Raw genomic sequence first — 13713 nt, forward strand, 5'->3', positions numbered from 1 at the left:
ATTATAAGAAGAGTTCATGATGACCTTCTATGGTTGGGAGATTCAATCATATGCATTGATAATGACCTAATTCACAAGGTCACAAGTTTGAGCAATGAAGAATGCAATCTTGTGAACATAAAGTGATGCAAGAGCATCGAGCTTGGATTTTTGTGGAGTTATGCTTTTCATGTTTAGGGATGTTTTGGAGACACATTGGAGAACCTTTCCTCATGATTGCATAGAGATTGGATGGAGTGAGTTGAAGTTTGAGTTGTTTGTACCTTGTGTAGACACCTAAAAACCTTTAGAAAATAAAGTATTTTTATTTTCTGAAAAAGTCCTGATGACATCATCATTTATTAATTAATTATTTATTTAATTAATTAATCAATTTTTATGCCATTAAATCTCTTTATCTTAATTAAAAATATTTAATTAAGGAATCCCTCCCAAAAATGTTTAAATCTTATTTAAACATTATTTCCTTATTTATTAATTATTTAATTAATAAATTGACCAAAAAACCCAAAATAAATATAAAAAAAAAAATTTTGCCCAAAACTTGGCCAATTTCCTTAAGACCACTAACCTCTTCCAAAATCTTCTAATCCTTCTTTAATTTTGATTAAAGGCTAATCCCATCATTCCCTACCCCTAATCCCAACTCAAAATATTTAATCAAGATTAAATATTAATCCTCATGTTTATTAAAAATATTTTAATAAATATCTCCTCAACCCAAACCCTTGAAATAAATAAAACTTTATTTATTTCATAAAATCTTATCCTAGGAAGTTCTAGACTCTTCTAGAAAGTCTTCATCCTCATCCAAAGCCTAGACTCTTCTAGAAGATGTCTTTAACCCTAATCCTAATCCCCTCCTAACCTTGTCACATTTCCTAAACATGGGTTAAGACTTGCTAACTCAAGCCAAAGTTAAAAAATATCTCCTCCTTCACCCCAACCTCATTAATTGCAATCCACCTGCCATCCACTTGCCTAGTCCTAAGCCATCTCTAACCCTTCCTCTAATCATTTTTACAACCCTAAGCAAGCTTAAAACCTCCCTAAACCCTCAAATTCGAATTTCATGGTATCTCTCACAAATATCTTCAACCACAAAACTTTATAAAGCCCACAAAGTCATAAATGTTCTTACAAAGCACTTATGAAGGGTCTTTATGAAGATTTTATCTCTTGAGCCTCCTTTGTTGACTCATCCTTGCCCTTTCCTCCATCCTCTCACCCTGTGACATGTGTCACTCCCTGATTGGTTGTAAGGAAGCACAATCCATGTGCTCTCCTCTCATGTAATCTAAGCCCTCCATGAGCTTTTTCCCATCCTTGCATCCTAGCCCTTGATCCCTCAAGCCCTTTGCCTATTTAAGGAATCCTCTCCCAAGCCATTTTAACACAATCCATGAAGTAAAGTTATAATGCTATTTTGAGAGCCAAATCCATACTAAAGCCATCTATCCACACTAAAAATCCACAATCATCCATTGAAGCCTTTGGAAGCATATTGAGCATACATCCTATCCATTTAGATAAAGCTACTCAACAAGAAAGTTTCTTATTGAGAGAGTCCATTAATGGCTCATATTCTCAATTGAGAGTTCATCTTAGTCTATCTTGAAGTTTATGAATTTTGTTTGGTTTGTAGAAGCCTTATTTAAATTTGGTTTCTATTAGCATACTAACATTGCTCATATACATTTTGGCACGCCCGGTGGGACCCCGCATGGGTCATCTTCATTAGCTTTTTTAGTCAAGTTTTGTATGTCATTTGCTGATTTTGGCTAATTTTGCTTATTTTTGTGATTGGTAGGATTGTATAAATTGGTTTTGCAGATCCACATGAGCATGAAGAAGACAAAGGAACTCATAGTCTATCTCATAGTATTTGCAGATTTTTCAAGCTTATAGGTGGACAAAGCACTTGGAATTATTCTTCCTCTTCTTGTCTATATTCTTCTTATTCCATCTACTTCTTCTTCTTCTTCTTGTGGGAGATCTTGGCCATTTTTATTTTTTTTTAAGGAAGCAAAATCATACACACTTCTTTTTAGTGCTTAAAATGAACCCCCAAATCATACTTAAATCCATTAAAAAATTAAAAAATTTCAAAAAAGAAAAAATCTTTTAACAAGTGAAACTAAACCAATCTAATCATTTGCATCCTTGCAACATCAAGGTTTTAGATGCATTCATGCAAAGTTAGGAACACTTCATTTTTGGGAATTTAAAAAGAACTTCAAGTTTCCATTTCAAAAGGTTCAAAATCAACACTAAGTGCACACTAAAATCTAAATCAAACTCAAAGCATCAATCAAGGATAAAATGAACCTCATTTGCAAATATGTTAAAGTTCTTTTAAAAATCTCATGAAAACTAAGAGTCCTAAATGGTTGCCAAAATTGTTCTAAAAAGCTTGGTTATTTGTTCCAAACAAATGTCTTGTTGCAAAATCTTGAATGTTTCTTAGGTTTTTCATGCATCAAAACAATCTATGAATATCATTTTTGGGCTTAAAACATGCAAACTAGAACACAAAATCTTGAATGAAAAGCAAAGTCCAAAGAGTCATTTTCACTTTTGAGTCCAAAAACAATCTTGAATGATCTAAGGTTAAAACAAACCACTTCAAAGTTCTTAAAACAACACACAAAATCTCAATCTTGAATGCTCAAAGGAAAAACCTTGAATGTTTAATCACTTGTCTTTGAATGCATGTTGCTAAAATCACTCTTGAGTGCCATGGATTAAAATCAAAGTTTTTTTTTTTTATGAATGCATGATTAAAACAACAAATCCAATCTTGAATGCCATAGATCAAATAATCATCTTTTGGAGCATAAAAAGAATCTACATTTTTGTAATCTTTTAAGTTATAAAAACAAATAAAAATGCTTTGAGTGATTTTGTCGTTGGACTCACCCTCTTTAATCACCCATCAATTTAACCATTGGTTGCAATCTCAGTGCCATCTATGGGGATGGGTCCACCTAAGAGGGTGTTAAGTGCTCCACGCAAATCAAACTCCACTCACTTGGGTTTTTAGTGGTTTTTCTAAGTTAGAAAATTTCTTGAATGCGCATTAATCTCGCTCACACTTCATTTGGGCATAAAAATTGGACAAATCTTGACGTGGAGGGCCTCCGAGCGTGCGCTTGAAATCGAATCTCACACACCTTTGTTTTGGGCTTAAAATAAACTCACACTCAATCTTGAATGCCTTACGATACTTGACGTGGAGGGCCTCCAGGCGCATGGGTTTACCTTCTTGTTGACCCTAACTCTTCTTCTTGTTCGCATTCTTCGATCAATTTTATTTTTGTCGACGCTTCAAATTTGGAATAAACATTGTATCTTAAACATGAGTGCTTGCAAAGTCTAGATCAGAAAACTTAAGCATCAGTTGGTAAAAGAACAAGCGTGTTTTTTAGCCCAAGATCATCCAAGTCTTCTCTCCCCTTGTCGTCTTTCGAGGCCATCTTGGGTGCATGAGATTAGGATCCAAAATCTTGTCTTAGCTTTTTAGGAGGCCTGCTTGGGGATTTCATCACCCCTTGGGACGACCTCAACTCTAGCGTTCTGGCAAAGTATAAAGATTGGGAGGTGAATCCAAAGACACCTCTCTTGGGATCAAAATTTTGTCACTCGGGCTAAGCCTCAAGGAACTTTATACCCTTGAGAAGTGAAAGAGGAGAAGTGGGTTACCGCTCCTCTCGACTGTGTGACATCTTTTTGGTTTCATCTACGAATTTGGGCCTCATGTACCTTGCATATATCGAGGACTCCCGAGCTATAACAAATTTCATCCTTGTAGAAAGCTTTCTAGGATGTTGGTGTGTTTGACGTGCTTGCTCAAAACTTTTGTATGCTTATTTGTTCATAGCTTTTGAATGAATGTTTTCCAACTTTGGTCAAAATCCCAAAAAAGCAAAAATCTCCCAGCTCAAGGCATACTTAGTGTAGTCACTGCCTCATCAGAAAATCATCCAAGCTCCCCCGCTGCAACCAAATCTATCTAGTTCCTTGCTTTAGAACAATCTCAAATCCAAAGTCTCTCCAAATCATCCCCCCCTAGCCAGCTAGAAACCCAATCCAAAATCACACCCAAGCCTTTAGAGAGTTGTTGTCATTCTGCTAGAATTTGTTATCCAATCAATCCGACCAATCCACCAGCCTCACCACGGTTATCCTTTTGACAGAGCTTTGTCTAGAGTAATCTAGCTTTGTCACCTATTATCCCTCATCACCTTGAGCTAAAGGTTGGGATCCACAAGTGATCAATCTCGTGTCATGCCCATAGGATCATTAGTCTATTCTTAGGTTGACACAATCTCCACCAATCCAGCACATAGGAAAGCAAAACTCTCACTTTTTGACAGCATGCCCTTGAAGTCTTCCATCCACAGGAAAGCCAAAAATCTCCAGCCAATCCTCCTTAGGTCTGTCATGCAGCTTTGACTCTCCCTAGGAAATCTTTCATCAGCCAATCCAAAATCTGTGCTTAATCCAAATCCAACCATGAGCTTCCGTGTTCATCCATATGCAAGACCCCATCCCCATCAAACTCACCATAAAAGCATGAAGTACCAATCCTATCATGATGTGTTTGGTCGCATTGTCCTTGCTCCTGCCACCTCCTATTCCAATGATGATGAAAATCTTGTTGACTATGACGGGTATATTGAAAGCCTTAGAAACATTCCCCCAAGCATCCCCCAAAATCCAAGAGTTATTCCAAACTATCTAGTCATGCCATCTGATATTCCAGCTTCCCCTCCATCACCCCATCAACCAAGCTTCCAATCTTCCACCCCCATCACACTAGCTATTCCTGTCAATCCACCTCCACCTTTGACACACGAGTCTCCAAGGAATCTCCTAGAGAAAATACAAGAAAAGTTGCCTCCAACAGTCGATAAGCCATGTCATCTAATCCAACCACGTGAAGTAGTCAGTGATGAAGCTTCCCCATCTATAATATCACCTCCATCTCCCATAGCTATCATCCCCATACCATCCATCAAATTGCTTAAAATCCTTCCACTTCCTGCAAGCATCAAAATCCCACCACCTGTCAAATCCCTCCAAATCCTATCCACATCACCTCCAAGCATTTCCCAAATCTCTCATAATGACCCTTATGCATCCATCTTCTACTCACCCATCTCCACTACTGAATCTCCCATCTATCCATCCGCTACCTTTGAAGAATCCATCCCTTCACCTCCTATCGCACCATCCACTCCAAACCAATCCTATCAAGATCCTGCCCAAAAGCATGTTGACATCCCCCAAAGCATAAATGAAGATATCATTGTACCATGTCTTCCATCCATAGTGCAGTCACCATCTCCTCCATCTCCAAAACCTCAAGCCATATCTCCTCCACTACAAGATATCTTGTCATCCCACCAGCTACATCAAGATCCTATCCTTCCATCTCCCCCGCTCCATGCTTCCATCTTACCACCTATCCAAGCTATTCCACCATCTATAATCTACCCTCTTGGTTCACTTACATTCATCCACGGTGGCCCTCTCTCAGCAGAAGAATTAAGAACAGTATCTCCCCATTGCAATACACCTAATAAATCACTTCTACCATTTTCTGCAAGCAAAAAGTTTCCTCAGCTTGTTCAAATGCTCAATCGATGGCATTATCAAGGTCAAGGTTTAGGACCACAAGAGCAAGGAATCAGAGAGCCTATTATTGCACAAAAAAATCTAGGATTTCATGGTCTTGGATATGTATCCAAAGGCTCACCATCTAAAGGTGTTGGTACACCACACCCCCAAACTAAGCCTATCTCCAAGCCCACCATGCCAGCCTCCCATCACTCCTTCAAGAAATCTTATGTCATCCCCCCTCCACCATCTTTGCAACCCAAAACAACCTACCATATCCCCCCTTCATCCGCTAAATCCATTTTGGGTCCCTATGTCCCAAAATCTACCATCCTCCATCCTCCTATCAGCCATCATAAAAATCCTATTCCATCCATTTCTATGCAAGATCAAAAAAGGCACATATCAGGGCACATCATCCATCATCATCCCCCTACATGCTCTTTCATATCCTCTCCATCTCACAAAGCTTCTCCTAACCATCTTCCCAAAGCTTACCACAACAATGTAAATGCCAACTTCAAAATGCATAAAGCTAAAAATCCACATCCTAGGCAATCATATGTCTATTCTAAAAGACATACTCCAAAAAGGAAAAATCCAATCAAAGAATGCAAAACAATGCAAAAGCCTATGAAAAGAAAATCCAAAACCATGTGGATCCCCAAGAAAAAAGTTGAAACCCAATGCATGATGGCATCCACCATTGCTAATCCCCCATCTAGTGACTCATGTCCCCCATCTCCTAACTCCATCTTGGGTGCCTATATCCCCAAGCACGCTTCCACAAATCCTCCATCACGCCCGCATCTACCATCTATCCCCCATATGCTCTTTTCACACCCATTCCAACATGTGCCAATGTTGCTCTTGAAAGCATCCCCCTCTCATGCTCCTTTCCAGCATTTTCATCCCTCCATCTCCTACCATCAATCCCATCTAATCCGATCTATTGCATAAATCACACATCCACTGTACCAACAGCTAACAACAAAATTGAACATTCCAACAGCTAGTGAAAAATCCCAAAAAAGCCAAAATAGCTGAAGAAAGCCAAAATCATTCTAGCTAAGTCCAAAGTCAAAAAGTCAAAAAAGAAAAGAAAAATAAAGCGTCCACTGGTGAAAACTTGGCAATTCAAGCGCCTTGGACAAGTACCATGATGAAAACTTGGCAAACAAGCATCATGCGTAATCCTACCATCCCCAGCTTAGCCTATCACCCTCATGCTTTTGGTCATATCTTGACATCCAACTCCATCTTCCAACCTATCCACCTATCCTCCATCCTCCAGCTTCCATCTCACACCATCCACTAATCTTATGCAGCTTCAGCCAATCATCTCAGCTATCATCCATCTCCCTAGCCCCTTCAGCTTTTTCCATCCTAGCTTCAATCCTATCACATCCATCATAAGACCTCCTTCCACATGTTATCTTCTAATTGGGGGCACTATATTCCTTGGAGACCTTGTCTTGTCCATCCTCCCTTGTCATTGGTATCTAGCTCTAGGCTATCCTCATGCAAACCCAATGTCATCTCTTTATATCCATCATAATCCTAGCTATCTACCATCCTATCCAGCCATCTCATCCTACTCCTCTAGCTATCCTTGGTCACAAAATCTCTCATCATCATTGGATGCATCCTGCCAAATCCATATCTTTCGCTATCACCCCACCCTTAGCTTTCGCATCTTGCACAACATCGAACCATCCCGCTATCCTATCATCCTAAGCTTTTGCCTACTTGTAACTATCTTGGTCAACTTCAACTTGTAAATATCTTGGTACGTCAGCTTGTACATCCTCTTTAGCTTAGTACCATTGCATCTATCCAGTGTTCGTGTCAGTTCGTCCTTGATCAGCATCTTGCACCCATTGCACATCTTGGTTAGCTATTCCAATGCATCCTTTAGCTAGATTTCCTATCACCAAAGTGTTATCTTTCTTAGTTCAGCTTGCCAGACGCATCACTCATCCAAATCCACCAGCTTAGGTGCTCTCCGATAGGTCCTTGCAGGTAGCTTTCCTCATGTTTGATCTTGGTCCGTTAGTACCTCGTCCTACCCATCTCGTTGGCAAACGGTTCTCTTTTGGATTTTTGCTTTCTTTTGATTTGGACTCTTCCCTATTGGGTCTTGAAATATCTTTTCCAAGCAATCTCCTTGTTCCCTCCTCAAGGTTGCCACAATCTTCCATATCATGGTATACTGTGAATGGGGCAATCAGAGCGTAAGGTCTTGATCATGTCTTTTGCTTGTTTTCTTTTTTTCTTGTGGGTTACCCAGTGTCGTTTCCACACTGCTTCCTCTAGGATTCATGTGTGATACTGGGGCAATCCTTGCGTGTTTGTTTTGATTCAGTTCGTCAATCCTCTGGACAGTTGCTGAAAAGGCCTTGATGTTCTTGGTAACCTTGGCAATTAACCAATAGTCCTATAGAAAATCTAGTGCTCAACTACATGGTGGTACTTCTCTTTGAAGTATCCCCTTGCTCAAAAAAGCTTCAATGGTTTTCCTTCATCTCCATTATCCCCCATCCATATCTAGCATCCGTCTCTCCTACCCCAGCTTATGCATCAGTATCTCTTTGAATCACTCCTCACCTTTAGCTTTAGGGATCCACAATCCTAGTCTTAGGGATCCACCAATCCAAATCAATCCACCAAGCCTCATCTTTCAAGATCCACAATCCTAGTCCTAGGGATCTCCGAAACCCATCTTCCGCCAATCTGACTCTTTGTTAAAACCTCCCTGAACCCTCAAATTTTAATTTCATGGTATCTCTCACAAATATCTTCAACCACAAAACTTTATAAATCCCACAAAGTCATAAATGTTCTTACAAAGTACTTATGAAGGGTCTTTATGAAGATTATATCTCTTGAGCCTCCTTTGTTGACTCATCCTTGCCCTTTTATCCATCCTCTCACCCTGTGACATGTGTCACTCCCTGATTGGTTGTAAGGAAGCACAATCCATGTGCTCTCCTCTCATGTAATCTAAGCCCTCCATGAGCTTTTTCCCATCCTTGCATCCTAGCCCTTGATCCCTCAAGCCCTTTGCCTATTTAAGGAATCCTCTTCCAAGCCATTTTAACACAATCCATGAAGTAAAGTTATAATGCTATTTTGAGATCCAAATCCATACTAAAGCCATCTATCCACACTAAAAATCCACAATCATCCATTGAAGCCTTTGGAAGCATATTGAGCACACATCCTATCCATTTAGATAAAGCTACTCAACAAGAGAGCTTCTTATTGAGAGAGTCCATTAATGGCTCATATTCTCAATTGAGAGTTCATCTTAGTCTATCTTGAAGTTTATGAAATTTTTTTAGTTTGTAGAAGCTTTATTTAAATTTGGTTTCTATTAGCATACTAACATTGCTCATATACACCTTGTTGTTGGAATTGTGTTTTCTAGTTTATGGGTGCCTATTGGAAGGCATATAAATAATTATTTGTAATGAATCAGAGGATGCACTTTTAAGCAATTGAATAAGGTCTAGAGTAATATCTATGGTACAAGGTGCAAGTTATAATTCTTTATTAGTTGGGAGATATGGCAATTCTCCTGGAGTATCAATTTCTAGCAATTTTGTGTGACAGTTTTATGTGCTTGACTTTTGGGATGGATGTGCACTTATCCTTGGTGAATCAACCTTTGCACACTTAAGGGGTTGTAGAGGACCTAAATTAAAATCCACAGTTCAAAGAATGAGTTCTAATCCAATCAGAGCTAGGAGACATCGTGATTTTTCTCGAGTATCAATTTCTGGACAGTTAATTGTTGTTGGAGGCCGACTTGTGGCTCTTCAATTATTTAATGTTAGTTTTTAGAATTCTAGGCTAGCTTGTGGCTTAGATTGGTATAAGTAGGGGTTGTGGTGAAGTCTTTTATTGATTCATGATGGAGTAATTCATTCATTCAGAGGAGTGAGTGTGGGAGTAGCTGAAGGGCAAGTTTTCCTGAGTTTGTGGACAAGGCGCCAAATGTCAAGTAGTTTACAACAGGACTATGATGAAGTTGTGAGTGTATGGAAAGAGTGTCAAATGTGAGGCAATTGACACTTTTATCTTGGATGAAGTTGGAGCAAAGCTAGGGCTACGGCTGGAAAACAAGGAGATTTTTGGTGGGCTTGCAAGCACAAGTTTAGATTTCCTTGGTGGTTTCTTCTAGATTGTCGTTATGTTACAAATCTAGGCTACCTGGGATTGATTTTGTAAGTTGTATCTTGAGGGATCTTGTAGAACTATTATTATAATTTCTATTGTATTTGGACATAATTAGGAAGGCCTTACAGCCCGGTGTAGACACCCAAATCTGATTACATCACTTAAGTAATCCTATTTAGTCATCTCCTAAGGCATCATTAATTAAGTATTTAATATTTAATTAATCTATTGTCATCCCTTAGTTAATTTGTTAATTTAATTAACTATAGTCCAATTGATAATATTAAAAGATCACCCAAAATCAATTTATTAATTAAATCCCTATTCCTCTATTAAATTGAATAAATCCTCAAATCTACTCAATTTAATTTTATATCCCCATTTTATTAAATAAATCATTTAATAAAATATCTAAAATCCTAAGAGCCTCCCTAAACCCTATCCTAACCCCTAATCCAACCCATTCACACATACTAACCTCACTTAGCCACCTAAATAACTCATCCCATCAAATCTAAGCCACTTACCCCCTAATCCCCCTCTAATCCAAGCCTAATCCTCTTCTAATCATGTGCACAATCATAAACATGGATTAAGACTTGCTAACCCAAGCCAAAGTCAACAATCTCATTCTCCCCTCACCCTCCAACATTTATGACCCAACAATCTCCATTTGTGACCCAACCATACCCATTTATGGCTCAACCTCCCTCATTACTCCTTTGACCAACCCATATCCTACCCTCTCACATCCAATCACCCTGTGACATGTGTCACCTCCTAATTGGCTTCAAACAAGCACAATCCATGTGCTCCCCTTTGAGTGCATCCTATCCCTCCCTCACCATCTTGCCATCCTTGCATCTTGACCATCCATCCCTCTACCCCTTGGCCTATAAATAGAAGCCTCTCCCTTCACAAACATCATCCACTTTTGAAGCAAACTTATAATGCTATTTTGAGAGCTTAAAAACTACCAAAATACTATTATAATGTTGAAATACCTCCATGAATCCATTGTTGAAACTTTGCTTCATCCACTCCATCCATCTATCTAAAACTTGAGCGTACATGTGAACATACATATCTTAATCAGGGAAAAATCCTTTGTATCATGTGTTATGCCATTAGGAGCCTACCATTCTTGGTTTTCTTCATTTTGTGGTGATAACCCTCGGTCCTATCTTAAGTGTTAGCTTACTTAGTATTGTTAATGCTTTCATTTAATAGTTAGTATTCATATTACAACACTAAATTAGGTGATACACCCGGCACATTGCATGTAATAGTTATATTTTATGAATAAATCATTATAATTTGGTATCAGATCTTACATTGTTGCTTCTTGTTGTCATGTTTATGTTGTGTAGTTATATCACTAGGGGCTAGGACATCTCCTTTGGGGGTTCTCCTACCTTGCACTACATCAGATGGTATCAAAGTGAAGGTTGTTCTTGAGTGTGTAGATAGATCACCAAAGTTGTGGCAGTTTGCATGAGGACTTGGGTGGAGAAGTAGATCTAATTTGATCTTTGATCTAGTGGTGGATTTTCTTTCTGGAGTCCTAGATCTCTTGGTTGCGAGGTGGCAGATTATTTTTTTGAATTTCAATTATAGAAGGCTTGCAGATGGATCAATGGATGCAAAGATGGAAGACTGATCTTGTTGAGGCATGATCATAGAGAGTTTGTGGGTTGCAGAACCATGGTCCTAGACTTATGATGTTGTTCTTGATTGTTCATGCAAGGTGGCAAGTTGCGATCTAACTTGCAAAAAATTCAAAATTGTCACAAGGAGAATGGGAAGGATTTTTTGCAAAGGGTTTAGAAAGATCTTGGGAGATGGCTCCAAGAGGATTGGACCCTAAGATGATTATGAATCTCCATGATGTAGTGGAGAGGAATTTTTCTAAGATGTCTTCTTAGTTTGAAGCTAGTTTGGCTGATCAAACTAAGAAGGTGTTCACTCAGTTTGAAACTAGTTTAGATGATCGAGATAAGGATAGGATGAGGAAGGCATTTTATAGATGTTTTTGGATCTGGATTCTACCGATCTGGAAGAGAGTTGTTTGGCTGGTTGAGAGACTTTTTTGTGAGAGGAGATGGCATAGGTGGAAGTGGTTGGTTTTGTTGATCAGTTTGTGGAGTTTGATACAGAAATTGCAGAGTAGCTAGAGGTTGTTACTAAAAATATTCCTAACCTTGTTGATGTTGGGATAGACATTGGTTTTCATGATTAGTTGGCTGGATCTGACATGGACATTGCAGAGCACTTGGTCATGGATGATCTAGTTGTTGCTGGCGATGAGTTGTGTATTGCAAAGCATCTTGTTTTGAGCAATGAGGTTGCTAGTGTTGAGATTTTGGCATATGTGGTTGAGGAGTTACATATTGATGTTGATATGGAGTTTTTTGCTGCTAGTGTGGATTCACTAATTACTGATGTGGATGACGGTTTGTTGATGAAGCCTTATGTTCAATTTGTTCTTAGGTGTGAGCATGTTGATTGGGTTGTTGATGTGTATTTGATTCTAATGTTTCGGTGGATGAATCATAGATGGTTTATTTTTTAAATTTTTTCTATTGACTTTGATGAAGGGGAAGCCTTTGGTAAAGATGAAGTTAGTTGCAGATCTTTCTTTGGGCATCAAAGTATGGGACATACTTTTCTATATACCTAGGGAGTCTGATGCAGGAGCATCGAGCTTGGATTTTTGTGGATTTATGATTTTTATGGTTAGGGATGTGTTGGAGACACATTGGAGAACCTTTCCTCAAGATTGCATAGAGATTGGATGGAGTAAGATGAAGTTTGAGTTGTTTGTACCTTGTTGGTGGAACTGTGTTTTATGGTTTTTGGGTCCCTGTTGCAGGGTGTATAACTATTGTTTCATAATGAATGAGAGGATGAACTTTGCAAATATTGAAGAGGGACTATAGTAATATATATGATCCAAGGCGCAAGTTCTAATTCTTTATAAGTTGGGAGATATGGCAATTCTCTTGGAGTATTGATTTCTGGCAGTTTTGCACAATAGTTTTCTTTGCTTGACTTTCAAGATGGATGCGCACTTATCCTTGGTGAATCAGCCTTTCCACAATTAAGGGGTTATATAGGACCTAAATTATTACCCACAGTTCAAAACGCAAGTTCCAATTCAATCAGAGCTAGGAGATATCGTGATTTTTCTCAAGTATCAATTTCTAAGAGAGTTGATTGTTGTTGGAGGCTGACTTGTGGCTCTTCAAGTATTTAATGTTAGTTTTTGGCATTTTGGGCCGAATTGTGGCTTAGATTGGTATAATTAGGGGTTGTGGTGAAGTATTTTATTGATTCATGAGGGAGTAATTCATTCATTTGAAGGAGGAGTGAGTGTGGGAGCAACTGAAGGGTGAGTTTTCCTAAGTTAGTGAACAGAGCGTCAAATGTCAGGCAGTTTATAGCATGATTATGATGAAGTTGTGAGTGTATGGAAAGAGCATCAAATGTGAGGCAGTTAACACTTTGATCTTGGATGAACTTGGAGCAAAGCTAAGGCTATAGTTGGAAAATAAGGAGATTTTTTAGTGGGCTTGCGAGCACAAGTTTAGATTACCTTGGTGGTTTCTTCTAGATTGATGTTATGTTACAAATCTGAGCTATCTGGGATTGGTTTTGTAAGTTGGATCTTGAGGAATCTTGTAGAACTGTTATTGTAATTTCTATTGTATTTGGCCATAACCAGGAAGGCCTTACAGCCCGGCACATTGCATGTAACAGTTATATTTTATGAATAAATCATTGTAATTTGGTATCAAATCTTGCATTGTTGCTTCTTGTTGTTGTGTTTTCGATGTGCAATTATATCATAAGGAGCTAGGACATCTCCTTTAGGGATTCTCCTACCTTGCACTGCATCATAAAGAATGT

This window comes from Cupressus sempervirens, chromosome 10 (genome assembly GCF_028749045.1).
Source record: "Cupressus sempervirens isolate cs-2001-9-10 chromosome 10, ASM2874904v1, whole genome shotgun sequence".
NCBI lineage: Eukaryota > Viridiplantae > Streptophyta > Pinopsida > Cupressales > Cupressaceae > Cupressus > Cupressus sempervirens.